Below are 20,023 nucleotides of genomic sequence, written 5' to 3'. Positions count from 1 at the left end.
TGGCAAATGGATAAACAAAACTGCATTCCTTAATGGATTTATTAAAAAAGAGTTGTATATGATGCAACCAGAAGGTTTTTTCAATCCTAAAGGTACTAACAAAATATGCAAGCTCTAGCGATCCATCTATGGACTAGTGCAAGCATCTCGGAGTTGGAATATACGCTTTGATAAGTTGATCAAAACATATAGTTTTATACAGACTTGCGGTGAAGCCTATATTTACAAGAAAGTGAGTGGGAGCACTACAGCATTTCTGATAAGTATATGTGAATGACATATTGTTGATCGGAGATAATGTAGAATTATTCTGCAAAGCATAAAGGAATGTTTGAAAGGATTTTTTCAAAGAAAGACCTCGGTGAAGCTGCTTACATATTGAGCATCAAGATCTATAGAAATAGATCAAGACGCTTGATAAGTTTTTCAATGAGTACATACCTTGACAAGATTTTGAAGTAGTTCAAAATGGAATAGTCAAAGAAAGAGTTCTTGCCTGTGTTACAAGGTGTGAAACTGAGTAAGACTCAAAACCCGACCACGGCATAAGATAGAGAGAGAATGAAAGTCATTCCCTATGCCTAAGCCATAGGTTCTATAAAGTATGCCATGCTGTGTACCAGACCTATTGTATACCCTGCCCTGTGTTTGGCAAGGGAGTACAATAGTGATCTAGGTGTAGATCACTGGACAGCGGTCAAAATTATCCTTAGTGGAATAAGGATATGTTTCTCGATTATGGAGGTGACAAAAAGGTTTGTCGTAACGGGTTACATCGATGCAAGTTTTGACACTAATACAGATGACTCTAAGTCTCAATCTGGATACATATTGAAAGTGGGAGCAATTAGCTAGAGTAGCTCCGTGCAGAGCATTGTTGACATAGAAATTTGCAAAATACTTACGGATCTGAATGTGGCAGACCTGTTGACTAAACTTCTCTCACAAGAAAAACATGATCACACCTTAGTACTCTTTGGGCGTTAATCACATAGAGATGTGAACTAGATTATTGAATCTAGTAAACCCTTTGGGTGTTGGTCACATGATGATGTGAACTATGGGTGTTAATCACATGGTGATGTGAACTATTGATGTTAAATCACATGGCGATGTGAACTAGATTATTGACTCTATTGCAAGTGGGAGACTGAAGGAAATATGCCCTAGAGGCAATAATAAAGTTATTATTTATTTCCTTATATCATGATAAATGTTTATTATTCATGCTAGAATTGTATTAACCGGAAACATAATACATGTGTGAATACATAGACAAACAGAGTGTCACTAGTATGCCTCTACTTGACTAGCTCGTTGAATCAAAGATGGTTAAGTTTCCTAGCCATAGACATGAGTTGTCATTTGATTAACGGTATCACATCATTAGGAGAATGATGTGATTGACTTGACCCATTCCGTTAGCTTAGCACACAATCGTTTAGTATGTTGCTATTGCTTTCTTCATGACTTATACATGTTCCTATGACTATGAGATTATGCAACTCCCGTTTACCGGAGGAACACTTTGTGTGCTACCAAACGTCACAACGTAACTGGGTGATTATAAAGGTGCTCTACAGGTGTCTTCGAAGGTACTTGTTGGGTTGGCGTATTTCGAGATTAGGATTTTGTCACTCCGATTGTCGGAGAGGTATCTCTGGGCCCACTCGGTAATACACATCACTTAAGCCTTGCAAGCATTGCAACTAATGAGTTAGTTGCGGGATGATGTATTAAGGAACGAGTAAAGAGACTTGCCGGTAACGAGATTGAACTAGGTATTGAGATACCGATGATCGAATCTCGGGCAAGTAACATACCGATGACAAAGGGAACAATGTATGTTGTTATGCGGTCTTCGTAGAATATGTGGGAGCCAATATGAGCATCCAGGTTCCTCTATTGGTTATTGACTGGAGACATGTCTCGGTCATGTCTACATTGTTCTCGAACCCGTAGGGTCCGCACGCTTAAGGTTTTGATGACAGTTATATTATGAGTTTATGAGTTTTGATGTACTGAAGAAGTTTGGAGTCCCGGATGAGATCGGGGACATGACGAGGAGTCTCAAAATGGTCGAGACATAAAGATTGATATATTGGATGGCTATATTCGGACACCGGAAGTGTTCCGGGTGATTTCGGATAAAACCGGAGTGCCGGAGGGTTACCGGAACCCCCCCGGGAGAAGTAATGGGCCTTATGGGCCCTAGTGGAGAGAGAGGGGCGGCCAAGGTGGGCTGCGCGCCCCCTCCCCCTCTGGTCCGAATTGGACTAGGAGAGGGGGGCGGCGCCCCCCTTTCCTTCTCCCTCTCCCCCTTCCTTTCCCCCTCCTAGTAGGAGTAGGAAAGAGGGGAGTCCTACTCCTACTAGGAGGAGGACTCCTCCTCCTTGGCGCGCCCAAGGGCCAGCCGGCCTCCCCCCCTTGCTCCTTTATATATGGGGGCAGGGGGCACCTCTAGACACACAAGTTGATCCTCGTGATCGTTTTCTTAGCCGTGTGCGGTGCCCCCCTCCACCATACTCCTCGATAATATTGTAGCGGTGCTTAGGCGAAGCCCTGCGACGGTAGAACATCAAGATCGTCACCACGCCGTCGTGCTGACGGAACTCTTCCCCGACACTTTGCTGGATCGGAGTCCGGGGATCGTCATCGAGCTGAACGTGTGCTAAAACTCGGAGGTGCCGTAGTTTCGGTGCTTGATCGGTCGGGCCGTGAAGACTTATGACTACATCAACCGCGTTGTCATAACGCTTCCGTTGTCGGTCTACGAGGGTACGTAGACAACACTCTCCCCTCTCGTTGCTATGCATCACCATGATCTTGCGTGTGCGTAGGATTTTTTTTGAAATTACTACGTTCCCCAACAGAAAGGCTACCAGATTGGTGTGCAGTTTGCGGCAACCTGGGACATCAGTTGAAGGAGTGTGGTGATGGGGTACATCAACCAAAGGCACTTGTGTTTAAAGACCTAAAAGCTACTTGGTCCCGGGTACCGGGAAGCGGGCCGGGAGAAGGTAGTGGTACAAGGGGCGGCCGAGGCAGAGACCACGCCGGAAGAGGACGAGGTCGATCAAATTCAGATCCTGGTTCGTTCTATGATTAGAGTCATGAGTTCCCTGAAACCCAAGAGAAGGATACTGCTATGGAGGACGGAGAAAACAATAGAAAGAGAGGATCGTCTGCCCCAGGTGACCCGACAGCCAACTTGCATGATCTCACAGCCACGACACAAGGGAAAAAGCAGCTGATGCTACCTCCACCAGAGTTATCGTCAAGCCCTTCACCGAAGCAAGATCCAAAAAGAAACAAGCCAAGCCCACCGACTCCAAACAAGGCTGCTACTTCTGCGAACCCTACTGATGCGCATTTGGCGGCCCCCTAAGAGGGGTCGCGCCTAGCGCAATCAGTATATTGAGCTAGAACTGTCGCGGGGCTGGCAAACCCACGACAATTCGAGAGCTTCGTGACCTCATGAGGCAACATGCCCCCTCAATGCTTTGTATCGTAGAAACCCAAATTGAGGGTAGTAGGGTGGAAAATCTAGCTGGTTCATTAGGGTTTGACAAGAGCTATGCTGTTAGTAGCTCAGGAAGAAGTGGTGGAATTGGTATTTTTTGGCATGATTCAATAAAGGTTGAAATAATTGGTTATTCCAAGTATCATACTGATGTGATAGTGGATGATTTGGTTGAAACAAAAAATAGAGTGACCTTCATTTATGGGGAGGCCCAAGTATCGGAAAGATATAAAACATGGAACATGTTAAGAGGCATAGCCAGCGTGAGTACTCTTCCTTGGGCAACCATTGGTGATTTCATTGAGGTCCTCAGGCAGGATGAGCACGATGGAGTTGGCGAATGGAGTCAAGCGCAAATGGACGCTTTCAGAGATGCGGTTGATACTTGTGGTCTCATGGATATTGGATATAGGGGAAAGAGCTAGACGTTTGAACGGAAGGTGGCGGGAGGTTCTTTCACAAGAGTGAGGCTGGATAGATGCTTAGCTACACCTGAGTGGTGCAACGCCTTTCCCAATGTTGTGTTAGAACACCACACGGCTGCCGCTTCTGACCACGAGACAATTTTGCTCAAGCTAGGAGCAGACGTGCATGCATGCAGCAAGGGCCCATGATCCTTTAAATATGAAGTTATGTGGGAGTGGCATCCACAGTTGGGGAATGTAGTGGGTGAAGGGTGGATAAAGAATGCGGCTGACACAGTGGCCGACATGCATGCAAAGCTCCTGAATGTGTCCTCTGATTTGACGGCATGGGACAGGACTCAGTTTGGGAATGTGCGTGCAGAGATACAGAAACTGAAAAGGGAGCTCCAATCATTGCGCATGATCCCAGGCAGATACGCACCTACGCATGCAGAAGTGAAAATTACAGACATGTTGGTGGAACTTTTTCACAGGGAGGAAATATTGTGGAGACAAAGGGCAAGACTAGAATGGCTTGCACATGAGGATAAGAACACATATTTCTTCCACCTTCGGGCAAGCCGACGCCGGCGGAAAAACCAAATAAAAGCACTACAATTGCCAAACGGGACAGTTACAGAGAACACAGTGGAACTGGAGGAGATGATGATAACCCACAAGTATAGGGGATCGGAACAGTTTTCAAGGGTAGAGTATTCAACCCAAATTTATTGATTCGACACAAGGGGAGCCAAAGAATATTCTCAAGTATTAGCAGCTGAGTTGTCAATTCAACCACCCCTGGAAACTTCATATCTACAGCAAAGTGTTTAGTAGCAAAGTAATATGATAGTAGTGGTAACGGTGGCAAAAGGTAACGGTAGCAAAAGTAATATTTTTGGGTTTTGTAGTGATTGTAACAATAGCAACGGAAAAGTAAATAAGAGAAGAACAATATATGGAAAGCTCGTAGGCAATGGATCGATGATGGAGAATTATGCCGGATGTGGTTCATCATGTAATAGTCATAACATAGGGTGACACAGAACTAGCTCCAATTCATCAATGTAATGTAGGCATGTATTCCGAATATAGTCATACGTGCTTATGGAAAAGAATTTGCATGACATCTTTTGTCCTACCCTCCCGTGACAGCGGGGTCCTATTGGAAACTAAGGGATATTAAGGTCTCCTTTTAATAGAGTACTGGACCAAAGAATTAACACATAGTGAATACATGAACTCCTCAAACTACGGTCATCACCGGGAGTGGTCCCGATTATTGTCACTTCGGGGTTGCCGGATCATAAGACATAGTAGGTGACTATAGAATTGCAAGATAAGATCAAGAACTCTCATATATTGCTGAAAACATAATAGGTTCAGATCTGAAATCATGGCACTCGGGCCCTAGTGACAAGCATTAAGCATAGCAAAGTCATAGCAACATCAATCTCAGAACATAGTGGATACTAGGGATCAAACCCTAACAAAACTAACTCGATTACATGATAAATCTCATCCAACCCATCACCGTCCAGCAAGCCTACGATGGAATTACTCACGCACGGCGGTGAGCATCATGAAATTGGTGATGGAGGATGGTTGATGATGACGATGGCGACGGATTCCCCTCTCCGGAGCCCCGAACAGACTCCAGATCAGCCCTCCCGAGAGAGTTTAGGGATTGGCGGCGGCCCCGTATCGTAAAACACGATGGATCCTTCTCTCTGATTTTTCTCTCCCCGAAAGTGAATATATGGAGTCAAGGTTGAGGTCGGTGGAGCGTCAGGGGGCCCACGAGGCAGGGGGGCACCCAGGGGGTAGGGCGCACCCCACCCTCGTGGACAAGTGGTGGCCCCCCTGACATGGATCTTTCTTCCAGTATTTATTATATATTCCAAAATAATTCTTCATTGATTTTCATGTCATTCCAAGAACTTTTATTTCTGCACAAAAATAACATCATGGCAATTCTGCTAAAAACAGTGTCAGTCCGAGTTAGTTCCATTCAAATCATGCAAGTTAGAGTCCAAAACAAAGGCAAAAGCGTTTGGAAAAGTAGATACGACGGAGACGTATCAAATCCCCAAGCTTAAACATTTGCTTGTCCTCAAGCAATTCAGTTGATAAACTAAAAGTGATAAACAAAAACTTTTACAAACTCTGTTTGCTCTTGTTGTTGTAAATATGTAAAGCCAGCATTCAAGTTTTCAGCAAAGATTATGAACTAACCATATTCACAATAACATTTAGGTCTCATGTTTACTCACATCAATGGCATAATCAACTAGCGAGCAATAATAATAAATCTCGGATGACAACACTTTCTCAAAACAATCATGATATGATATAACAAGATGGTATCTCGCTAGCCCTTTCTGAGACTGCAAAACATAAATGCAGAGCACCTTTAAAGATCAAGGACTGACTAGACATTGTAATTCATGGTAAAAGAGATCCAATCAAGTCATACTCAATTAAAACTAACAGTAATGGATGCAAATGACATCAGTGCTCTCCAACTAGTGCTTTTTAATAAGAGGATGATGACTCAACATAAAAGTTAATGGATAGGCCCTTCGCAGAGGGAAGCAGGGATTTGTAGAGGTGCCAGAGCTCGGTTTTGAATTATATATGAATGATATTTTGAGCGGCATACTTCCGTTGTCAACATAACAACCAAGAGGTGGCGATATCTTCCGTGCTACACACATTATAGGCAGTTCCCAAACAGAATGGTAAAGTTAATACTCCCCATCCACCAATAAGCATCAATCCATGGCTTGCTTGAAACAACGAGTGCCTCCAACTAACAACAGTCCCGGGGGAGTTTTGTTTGTAATTATTTTGATTTGATTTGCATAAAGCATGGGACTGGGCATCCCAGTGACCAGCCATTTTCTCGTGAGTGGGAGCGGAGTCCACTCCTCTTGAGAATAACCCACCTAACATGGAAGATACGGACATCACTAGTTGATACATGAGCTATTCGAGCATACAAAACAGATTGTTTATTTGAAGGTTTAGAGTTTGGCACATACAAATTTACTTGGAATGACAGGTAGATACCGTATATAGGTAGGTATGATGGACTCATATGGAACAACTTTGGGGTTTATGGAATTGGATGCACAAGCAGTATTCCCGCTTAGTACAGGTGAAGGATAGCAAAATACTGGGAAGCGACCAGCTAGAGAGCGACAACAGTCATGAACATGCATTAAAATTAACCAACACCGAATGCACGCATGAGTAGGATATAATGCACCATGAACATAAATATCGTAGAGGCTATGTTGATTTTTTTTTCAACTACATGCGTGAACATGTGCCAAGTCAAGCCACTCGAATCGTTCAAAAGAGGATACCATCCTATCATACCACATCACAACCATTTTAATAGCATGTTGGCACGCAAGGTAAACCATTATAAGCTCCTAGATAATTAAGCATGGCATAAGAAACTATAATCTCTAATTGTCATTGCAAACATGTTTATTCATAATAGGCTGAATCAGGAACGATGGACTAATCATATTTACAAAAACAAAAGAGGTCGAGTTCATACCAGCTTTTCTTATCTCAATAAGTTCATCATATAATCATCATTATTGCCTTTCACTTGCATGATCGAATAGTGTGGATAATAATAATAGTGCACGTGCATTGGACTAAGCTGGAATCTGCAAGCATTCAATACAAGAGAGAAGACAAGGTAATATGAGCTCTTTGTCAGATCAACAATAATGCATATAAGAGCCACTTTAACATTTTAATTATGGTCTTCTCCTCTCGACCCCCAGAGAACAAGAAAAGAAATAAAACTATTTACATGGGAAAGCTCCCAACAGGCAGAAGAAGAGCGAGAAATCTTTTTGGGTTTTGTTTTTAGTTACTACTACAAGCATGGAAAGTAAACTAATTAAAAGCTACAACTATTTTTTTGTTTTTATTAAGGTTTATTAAACACACAAGAATAAAGCATAAAAAGGAAAATAAAATAGCATGGATGATGCAATGAAAAAGTATGAGCATCGACAACTAGCATGAGTGTGTGAACATAAATGTAATGTCGGTGAGAAATACGTACTCCCCCAAGCTTAGGCTTTTGGCCTAATTTGGTCTATGGCCACGGCTGGCTTGGCGGATATCCAAAGTTGTAGTTGGGGTCGTACTGTGAAGAAGTCTCGGATTACCACTGGTTGGCAATCACCTCCGGATCCCACTGGTAATCAGACTGTCGTGGAGGATCAAATTGTGGTTTCGGCTCTGGCTTTGTACCTGATGTAGGGTTCCGGTAGGCGTGAATGGCCTCCAACGGAACAAGGTACTTGCCTGCAGATAAATCAAACAAGGAAGGAGCAGGCAAGGTAATAGTCTCAGGATGATTTTTACCAAATATTAATTTGCACTGAAGTGCCTTTTCCCTATTCTTAACAATGAAATTGTGTGCTACCATACTCTTATAATCTAGATAAACAGGAGGCAACAATTTTTCTTCTTTCTCATAATGCCTAATAGGTATGTTATAGTATGCAGCGAGGCGCGAGGCGAAGATGCCTCCCAAGATGGGGCCCTTAGTACGGTTAAGGTTTAACCGCTTTGCAACAATAGCACCCATACTAAATGTGTCATCACGAAATAAGGCATGGCACAAAATAACAATATCAGGGGCACTCAGGTTTCCACAGTTCTGCGCCCAATTAAGCATCTACTAGCAAATATAGCAAAGTAACGTAGAACAGGAAAGTGTATGCTAGTAATTCGTGCATCGGAAACCTTCCTCGTTTCCCCTACAGCAATGGTATCAATAAACCCATCCACATCGTCACGATGTGGTTCCTCTACACTTCCCTCAAAAGGGATCAAACAAACCCGACAAAAATCACAAAGTGACATCTCCTTATGCTCATCATATAAATAAAATTCCACCGTAGGTGATGAGCTCCTAGCATGGAAATGAAAGTTTCGCACAAAGGTATTGGTGAGTAAGAGATACTGTTTGCGTTGGTCGTGGAGGAAGGCGGTGAGGCCTGCATTCTCAGCAAACTCATAGAAATCATCATAAATCCCGGCTGCTCTTAAGAAATCATCACAAGGCCATTCACACGGCCGGACCTCCGCGGTGCGAGGGAGATTATATTTGGGCCTCTTATCCTCCTCACTTTGCTTATCCTTCAAGCTTCGGCTCGATGAGCCCCTCAAAAATTTCTTCATCTTTTTCTGAAAATATCTGAATTTTTTAGTAACTTCAAAATAAAAGTGAACCAAACTCAACAATATTGATAGCTACTACTCCTACAAGTGCCTAGAGGCAATATCATGCATCAAAACTACTTTTGACCACATAAATTTGACATGCAAGCTCAAGAACAGGGTCACCTAAGCAGCAAAAATTTGTGATGAATAAATCACTAGAACAAAAACTAATTGGATCATTGGAGAAATCACGTACCAAGGAACAATCCCCCAAAGCAGTTTTATGAATAGAGCTTTGAGCAAGGAGATCGAAAATGGCAGCAAAATGAGCTTGGACTTGGGTTTGAGCTGGCTAGTGATGTTTGTGAGAGGAAGAAGAAGTGTGTGGTAGCTGGAATAAGTGGAGGGGAGCCACTGTGGGCCCACAAGGCAGGGGCGCGCCCTCCACCCTCGTGGCCAGGTGCTTGCTCCCCCTGCTGTGTTCTCAGTGCCAGATATTCTCAAATATTCTAGAAAAAATCATATTTAATTTTCAGGGCATTTGGAGAACTTTTATTTCCAGGGTATTTTTTATTGCATGGATAATTTAGATAACAGACAGAAATTACTATTTTTGTTTTATTTAATATAAATAACAGAAAGTAAAAATAGGGTATAGAGAGTTGTGTTATCTAAATTCATCCATCTCATGCTCATCGAAAGGAATCCACTAACAAGGTTGATCAGGTCTTGTTAACAAACTCATTCCGAATAACATGGAACCGGAGAATTTTCGGATAACACTAGGTTACCTCAACGGGGATATGCATGTCCCCAACAATAAGAATATCATATTTCTTCTTGACAGTAGGAACAGGAAATTCAAAACCTCCAATAGTAATAGTTGGAATTTTTCCAATAGAATTGATACTGTGGACTTGAGGTTGTTTCCTCAGAAAGTGTACCATATGCTCATTACCATTAACATGAAAAATGACATTGCCTTTGGTGCAATCAATAACAGCCCCTGCAGTAGTCAAAAAGGGTCTTCCAAGAATAATAGACATACTATCATCCTCGGAAATATCAAGAATAACAAAGTCCGTTAAAATAGTAATGTTTGCAACCACAACAGGCACATCCTCACAAATACCAATAGGTATAGCAGTTGATTTATCAGCCATTTGCAAGGATATTTCAGTAGGTGTCAACTTATTCAAATCAAGTCTACGATATAAAGAGAGAGGCATAACACTAACACCGGCTCCAAGATCACATAAAGCAGTTTTAACATAGTTCCTTTTGATGGAGCATGGTATAGTTGGTACTCCTGGACCTCCAAGTTTCCTGGGTATTCCACCCTTAAAAGTATAATTAGCAAGCATGGTGGAAATTTCAGCTTCCGGTATCTTTCTCTTATTTGTAACAATATCTTTCATGTACTTAGCATAAGGATTCATTTTAAGCATATCAGTCAAATGCATACGCAAGAAGATGAGTCTAATCATTTCAGCAAAGTGCTCAAAATCCTCATCATCCCTTTTCTTGGATGGTTTAGGAGGAAAAGGAATGGGTTTCTGAACCCATGGTTCTCTTTCCTTACCGTGTGCTTCCTAGCAACAAAGTCTCTCTTATCATAACGTTGATTCTTTGATTGTGGGTTATCAGATCAACAATAGGTTCAATTTCTACATCATTATCATTGCTAGGTTGAGCATCAACATGAACATCATCATTAACATTATCACTAGGTTCATGTTCATTACCAGATTTTGTTTCAGCATCAGAAAGAAAAATATCACTGGGATTCTCAGGTGTGTCATCAACAGGTTCACTAGAAGCATGCAAAGTCCTATCATTTTTCTTTTTCTTCCTCTTAGAAGGACTAGGTGCATCAATATTATTTCTCTGAGAATCTTGCTCAATTCTCTTAGGATGGCCCTCAGGATTCAACGGTTCCTGAGTCATTTTACCACCTCTAGTCATAACTCTAACAACATTATCATTCTTATTATTTAATTCATTGAGCAAATCATTCTGAGCTTTAAGTACTTGTTCTACTTGAGTGGTAACCATAGAAGCATGTTTGCAAATGAGTTTAAGTTCACCTTTAACTCTGGACATATAATCACTCAAGTGTTCAATCATATAAGCATTGTGTTTTAATTCTCTATCAAAATAAGCATTGAAGTCTTCTTGCTTAACCATAAAGTTATCAAATTCATCCAAACATTAGCTAGCAAACTTAGTAGGAGGGATTTCAGCTTTATCATATCTATAGAGAGAATTTACCTTTACTACCTGTGTCGGGTTATCAAGACCATGTATTTCTTCAACAGGCGGTAAATTAAGACCATGTATTTCTTCAACAGGAGGTAAATTCTTAACATCTTCAGCTTTTATACCTTTTTCCTTCATAGATTTCTTTGCCTCTTGCATATCTTCATGACTGAGAAATAGAATACCCCTTTTCTTCGGAGTTGGCTCAGGAGTTGGTTCAGGAATTGGATCAGGAAGTGTCCAATTATTTTCATTAGTCAACATATTATTCAATAGAATTTCAGCTTCATCAACAATTCTTTCCCTAAAAACACAACCAGCACAACTATCCAGGTGGCCTCTGGGCATCAGTTAGTCCATTATAAAAGATATCAAGTATTTCATTTTTCTTGAGAGGATGATCAGGCAAAGCATTAAGTAATCGGAGAAGCCTCCCCCAAGCTTGTGGGAGACTCTCTTCTTCAATTTGCACAAAATTATATATTTCCCTTAAAGCAGCTTGTTTCTTATGAGCGGGGAAATATTTAGCAGAGAAGTAGTAAATCATATCCAGGGGACTACGCACACAACCAGGATCAAGAGAATTAAACCATATCTTAGCATCACCCTTTAATGAGACTGGAAATATCTTAAGGATATAATAGTAGCGAGTTTTCTCATCATTAGTGAACATGGTAGCTATATCATTTAATTTAGTAAGATGTGCCACAATAGTTTCAGATTCATAGCCATAGAAAGGATCAGATTCAACCAAAGTAATTATATCAGGGTCGGTAGAGAATTCATAATCCTTATCAGTAACAAAGATAGGTGAAGTAGCATAAGCAGGATCATATTTCATTCTAGCATTCAAAGTTTTTTATTTCAGCTTAGCTAAAAGCTTGTTAAGATCACTCCTATCATTGCAAGCAAGAAAGTCTCTATCAGTTTCTTCATCCATAACATAACCCTCAGGAACAACAGGCAATTCATATATAGGGGGAGAATCTTCATCATCACTTTCATCAATATTATCAGTTTCAATAATTTCATTCTCTCTAGCCCTAGCAAGTTGTTCATCAAGAAATTCACCTAGTGGCACAGTAGTATCAAGCATAGAAGTAGTTTCTTCATCCATAACATACAACGGGTGCAAGCCAGTTTTGCACACGCGGAATACTCGGGTTAAACTTGACGAGCCTAGCATATGCAGATATGGCCTCGGAACACTGGAGACCGAAAGGTCGAGCTGAATCATATAGTAGATATGATCAACATAGTGATGTTCACCATTGAAAACTACTCCATCTCACGTGATGATCGGACATGGTTTAGTTGATTTGGATCACGTGATCATTTAGATGACTAGAGGGATATCTATCTAAGTGGGAGTTCTTAAGTAATATGATTAATTGAACTTAAATTTACCATGAACTTAGTCTTGATAGTATTTGCATATGTATGTTCTAGATCAATAGCTTGCGATGTAGCTCCCCATTTATTTTGATATGTTCCTAGAGAAAAACTAAGTTGAAAGATGTTAGTAGCAATGATGCGGATTGGATCCGTGATCTGAGGAATATCCTCATTGCTACACAGAAGAATTATGTCCTTGATGCACCGCTAGGTGATGGACCTATTACAGGAGCAGATACAGACATTATGAACGTTTTACAAAGCTCGGTTTGATGACTACTTGATAGTTTAGTGCACCATGCTTTACGGCTTAGAATCAGGGCTTCAAAGACGTTTTGAATGCCATGGAGCATATGAGATGTTCCAAGAGTTGAAATTAGTATTTCATACTCATGCCCATGTCGAAAGGTATGAGACCTTTGACAAGCACTTTGCCTACAAGATGGAGGAGAATAGCTCAGCTTGTGAGCATGTGCTCAGAATGTCCGAGTACTACAATCACTTTAATCAAGTGGGAGTTAATCTTCCATATAAGATAGTGATTGACAGAATTCTCTAGTTACTATCACCAAGTTACTGGAACTTTGTGATGAACTATAATATGCAAGGGATAACGGAAACGATTCCCAAGCTCTTCGTGATGCTGAAATCGACAAAGGTAGAAATCAAGAAAAGCATCAAGTGTTGATGGTTGACAAGACCACTAGTTTCAAGAAAAGGGCAAACGAAAGAAGGGGAACTTTAAGAAGAATGGAAAGCAAGTTGCTGCTCAAGTGAAGAAGCCCAAGTGTAGACCTAAACCTGAGACTAAGTGCTTCTACTGCAAAGGGACTGGTCACTGGAAGCAGAACTGCCCCAAGTATTTGGCCGATAAGAAGGATGGCAATGTAAACAAAGGTATATTTGATATACATGTTATTGATGTGTACTTTACTAGTGTTTATAGAAACCCCTCAATATTTGATACTAGTTCAGTTGCTGTGATTAGTAACTCGAAATGGGACTTGCATAATGAACAGAGACTAGTTAAGGGTGAAGTGACAATGTGTGTTGGAAGTGGTTCCAAGATTGATATGATCATCATCGTACACTCCCTATACTTTCGGGATTAGTGTTGAACCTAAATAAATGTTATTTGGTGTTTGTGTTAAGCATGAATATGATTTGATCATGTTTATTGCAATACCATTATTCATTTAAAGTCAGAGAATAATTGTTGTTCTGTTTACATGAATAAAACCTTCAATGGTCATACACCCAAGGTGAATGGTTTATTGAATCTCGATCATAGTGATACACATATTCATAATATTGAAGCCAAAAAGATGAAAAGTTAATAATGATAGTGCAACTTATTTGTGGCACTGCCGTTTAGGTCATATTGGTGTAAAGCGCATGAAGAAAATCCATGCTGATGGGCTTTTGGAATCACTTGATTATGAATCAGTTGATGCTTGCGAACCATGCCTCATGGGCAAGATGACTAAGACTCCGTTCTCCGGAACAATGGAGCGAGCAACAGACTTGTTGGAAATAATACATACTGATGTATGCAGTCGGATGAGTGTTGAGGCACGCGGCAGGTATCGTTATTTTCTAACATTCACAGATGATTTGAGTAAGATATGGGTATATCTTCTTGATGAAACATAAATCTGAAACATTTGAAAAGTTCAAATAATTTCAGAGTGAAGTGGAAAATCATTGTAACAAGAAAATAAAGTTTCTATGATCGGATCGTGGAGGAGAATATTTGAGTTATGAGTTTGGTCTTCATTTGAAACAATGCGGAATAGTTTCTCAACTCACGCCACCTGGAACACCACAGCGTAATGGTGAGTCCGAACATCATAACCGTACTTTATTAGATATAGTGCAATCTATGATGTCTCTTACCGATTTACCACTATCATTTTGGGGTTATGCATTAGAGACAGCTGCATTCACGTTTTTTTACCGTGAACAGTAGGGGAACCCCCTACTGTGAAAGAATGAAATTAATAATGGTGGTAAGTTACATGGTTTTACTTTACATCTCCATTTTCCCTTTGGGAAAAGGACAAAAGGCTACTCTAATGAAGGCAAGACAAGAGTAGAGGGATGAGATGTTTGTGCTTCTCCTTGACCCTATAGGTTAGGAGTGAAAAATCAAACTTGAATTTGTTAAGCCAAGCTAGACGGGATGGAGCAATCCCCCTAAAGTGTTTGTTGTTGCATTCCTTCCATATGCTCCACGCCGCCAATAGGAAAACTTCCATGAACAGTGGCCTTCCCCAAGCTTGTTTTGCCATCGAAACCTTGTCCAGTCTTGTCCTCCCCTGGTGCCAACCAATTCCAAGCGTGGACCAACATTGTGTGCTGATGTGACAATCAAAGAACAAATGTTCCAGAGTTTCTTCTATGTGCTGTCCACAAACTATGCAGTCATGATTATGCCCAATGTTGTAGCGTCGCCGCTTGAGCATGTTCCTTGTGTTTAAACGGTCAGATAGTAGTAGCCAGCCGAAAACTTTGATCTTCATGGTTGATTTGGATTTCCATAGCCAGTGAAATACTTGATGTCCTTGGATATCTCTGAAGCAGAAAGTATAATATTTGTGAGTAGTATATTCTTTGTCTCCCCAAGTATATGTCTAGATATCATTGCGTAGCTCTGCATTCGTCAGAACAATTTCCCTGGTGTCCATCTGGATTTGCCTTACTTCATCAAGTGCTTGTGGAGAGAGGGGAAGATGAAACGCTTCCTGGAGTGACGTGATGGCCAATAAATCCTTAACCGAGATGTCCTCGTCATTGGCATATGAAAAAGCACATGGGTACACCTCGGATAGGATGTTATCACACCAATCATCCTTCCAGAATAGGACTGTGGTACCAGTGACTACTTGGACCTTTGTGATTCCCCGAAATACTGGCATGAGTTTAATTACGTCCCTCCACGAGAACGAGCCGCAGGAGTCTGATGCATGTGGGATCCGTCCGTCATAATATGTGTCTTAAATAAGCTGAACCCAGGGCACGTCCCAGTTGTTGTAAAATTTATGAAGGAATTTGAGCAGCAATGCATCTCATTGAATATGAAGGTCAATGACTGCCAATCCTCCACTTGTTTTGGGTTTGCACACCATGTCCCAAGATGCCAAGGAATTACATTTGTCGCCATTGTAAGTTTTTTTGGTCTAAAGGCATTTTCATTGAATCTTGTCCAGCAACTCAATGATTTTGGTTGGCAAGCGCAAAGTGCATAGTGTGAAGATGGCTAGAGAGGTGATCGCCGAGTTGAGAAGTGAAAGCTTTCCTCTGTAGGAGATCATATTGAGAGTTGCAGATAACCGTCTTTCTACCATGCATACTAGAGGCATCAGGTCTTGAACGGTGGGTGAGGGAGTCCTGGATTAGGGGGTCTCCGGACAGCCGGACTATATCCATTGGTCGAACTGTAGGACTATGAAGATACAAGATTGAAGACTTCGTCTCGTGTCCGGATAGAACTCTACTTGGCGTGGAAGGCAAGCTAGGCAATACGGATATGTCTATCTCCTCCTTTGTAACCGACCTTGTGTAACCCTAACCCTCTCCGGTGTCCATATAAACCGGAGGGTTTTAGTCCGTAGGACAACATACAATCATACCATAGGCTAGCTTCTAGGGTTTAGCCTCTCTGATCCCGTGGTAGATCTAATCTTGTACTACCCATATCATCAATATTAATCAAGCAGGATGTAGGGTTTTACCTCCATCAAGAGGGCCCAAACCTGGGTAAAACATCGTGTCCCCTGCCTCCTGTTACCATCCGCCTTAGACGCACAGTTCGGGACCCCCTACCCGAGATCCACCGGTTTTGACACCGACATTGGTGCTTTCATTGAGAGTTCCTCTATGTCGTCGCCGTTAGGCTTGATGGCTCCTTCGATCATCATTAGCGATGCAGTCCAGGGTGAGACTTTTCTCCCCGGATAGATCTTTGTGTTCAGCGGCTTTGCACTGCGGGCCAATTCGCTTGGCCATCTGGAGTAGATTGAAAGTTACGCCCCTGGCCACCAGGTCAGGTTTGGAACCTTAAACTACACGGCCAATATCCGCGGAGACTTAATCTTCGACGGATTCGAGCCTCTGCCTTGTGCGTCATGCGGTCACGATGAGTACGATTTAGCTCTACCATCAGACAGTGTTTAGGAGATCGCACCGGCATCCGCTCCGACACTCAATTCGGAGCCAGTTGCGCCATCCATGGACAGGTGGATGGACCCCGCCACGGAAGCCTTATCCTCATCGGCGATCGAGCCGAACATCGACCTTACCTTGCACGAGAGCCGTGTTGTTAAACTGCCGGATCCTTCTTCGGCCACGGACTCCGAACCGCCTGTGCCCGTTCCTATCGAATCTGGCTGGGCGCCGATCATGGAGTTTACCTCCACGGATATCTTTCAGCACTCGACCTTCGGCGATATACTGAACCCATTAAGGCCTCTCTCCTTGTCAGGAGGATCCTGGCCGAACTATGTCCGGTAGGACTGGGATGGGGACGACGAAGAAATTCGCGGCCCACCCACCACCCACTTAGTAGCCACTGTCGATGACTTAACCGACATGCTCGACTTCGACTCCAACGACATCGACGGTATGGACGACGATGCGGGAGACGAAGAGGAACCACTGCCCATAGGGCACTGGACAACAACCTCATCATACAATATATACATGGTGGATACACCCAAAGAAGGCAATGGCGACGAGACAGCGGAGGATGACCCCTCCAAGAAGCAGCCCAAGCACCGACGTCAGCGGCGCCACTCTAAGTCCTGCCAAAGCAAAAGTGGTGATACCGGAACAGGAGGGAATAGCACTCCGGATAGTGCCGAAGACAACAAAAATCCCCTCCAGCAAGATTTAGAGCAGGAGCATGGAGGAGCCAGCCCTCCTGAGAGAGCGGCAGATGGAGAAGCGGAGCATGATAATTACATGCCCCTCTCCGAAGACGAGGCAAGCCTCGGCGATGACGAATTCACCATGCCAGAGGATCCCGTCAAACAAGAGCGCTTCAAGCGCCGGCTCATGGCCACGGCAAATAGCCTTAAGAAAAAGCAGCAACAGCTTCAAGCTGATCAAGATCTGCTAGCTGACAGATGGACTGAAGTCCTCGCGGCCGAGGAATACAAACTCGAGCGCCCCTCCAAGAGTTACCCAAAATGCAGGTTGCTACCTCGACTGGAGGAAGAAGCATATGACGCAGCTGATCGGCCACCTCGTGGCCGTGATAGAGAGGCATTTCAGCCAAAAGCTCAGCCTGCACCCCGACGCCATTCAAATAAAAAAGCATGCGGAAGCACGCCAGACCTGCAAGACATATTGGAGGACAAAGCAAAACATGCAAGATCGATCTACGGATCATGAGGGCGCGCCACTATGCGAGATGATAAACGTCACGCCGGATACAGTAAAAGTAAATCCGGCCGGGCCGAACACAGCGGGCAAGACCCATTCGAGCTGCGTCGCGATATAGCCCAATACAGAGGCACCGCACACCCCTTATGCTTCACAGACGAAGTAATGGATCATCAAATCCCAGAAGGTTTCAATCCCGTAAATATTGACTCATACGACGGCACAACAGATCCTGCGGTATGGATCGAGGATTTCCTCCTCCACATCCACATGGCCCGCGGTGATGACTTACACGCCATCAAATACCTCCCACTAAAGCTCAAAGGACCAACGCGGCATTGGCTTAATAGCTTGACGGCAGATTCCATTATCTGTTGGGAAGATCTGGAAGCCGCATTCCTCGACAACTTTCAGGGCACTTATGTGCGACCACCAGATGTCGATGACTTGAGCCACATAATTCAGCAGCTAGAAGAATTGGCCAGGAAATTCTGGACTCGGTTCCTAACAAAGAAAAATCAAATCGTCGATTGTCCGGATGCAGAGGCCCTAGCAGCCTTCAAACACAACATCCGTGAGGAGTGGCTAGCCCGGCACCTTGGTCAGGAAAAGCCGAAATCTATGGCAGCCCTCACGACACTCATGACCCACTTTTGTGCGGGAGAAGACAGCTGGCTGGCTCGCAGTAACAATATGTCAAAGAACCATGGTACTTCGGATACCAAGGATGGCAATAGTAGGTCACGTCACAACAAACATAAGCGCCACATTAATAGCGATAATACTGAAGATATGGCAGTCAATGCCGGATTCAAAGGCTCTAAACCCGGTCAGCGGAAAAAGCCATTCAAAAGAAGCACTCCGGGCCCGTCCAGTTTGGACCGTATACTCGATCGCTCGTGTCAAATACACGGCACCCCCGACAAGCCAGCCAACCACACCAATAGGGACTGTTGGGTATTCAATCAGGCCGGCAAGTTAATTGCCGAAGACAAAGATAAGGGGTCACACAGCAATGATGAAGAGGAGCCCCGGCAGCCGAACACCGCAGGACAGAAGAGGTTCCCCCCACAAGTGCAGACAGTGAACATGATATACGCAACCCTCATCCCCAAGAGGGAGCGGAAGCGTGCGCTCAGGGACGTATATGCGTTGGAGCCAGTTGCCCCAAAGTTCAACCCATGGTCCTCCTATCCGATCACCTTCGATCGCAGGGACCACCCCACTAGTATCCGTCATGGCGGATTTGCCGCACTAGTCCTAGACCCAATCATTGACGGATTTCACCTCACTCGAGTCCTTATGGACGGTGGCAGCAGCCTGAACATGCTTTATCAGGACACAGTGCGCAAAATGGGTATAGACCCCTCAAGGATCAAACCCACAAAAATGACCTTTAAAGGCGTCGTTCCAGGTGTAGAGGCCCATTGCACAGGCTCAGTTACACTGGAAGTGGTCTTCGGATCCCCGGATAACTTCCGAAGCGAAGAATTAATCTTCGATATAGTCCCGTTCCGCAGTGGTTATCATGCACTGCTCGGGCGAACCGCATTTGTGAGATTCAATGCGGTACCGCATTATGCATACCTCAAGCTCAAGATGCCAGGACCTCGTGGGGTTATTACAGTTAATGGAAACACAGAGCGCTCTCTCCGAACGGAGGAGCACACTGCAGCCCTCGCAGCAGAAGCGCAAAGCAGCCTCTCAAGGCAATCCACCAGTTCGACATTTCAAGACCCGGACACCTTCAAGCGCGCTCGGAGTAATCGGCAACTAGACCTCCTGGCACGATCTGAGCTCGCGTAGCAATGTGGCCCCCACCACAGTCCCAGCCAAACGGCGAAATCCATGCCAC

The sequence above is a fragment of the Triticum urartu genome, chromosome 5, assembly GCF_003073215.2.
Source record: "Triticum urartu cultivar G1812 chromosome 5, Tu2.1, whole genome shotgun sequence".
Lineage (NCBI taxonomy): Eukaryota > Viridiplantae > Streptophyta > Magnoliopsida > Poales > Poaceae > Triticum > Triticum urartu.
Note: the sequence above shows the minus strand (reverse complement) of the source record.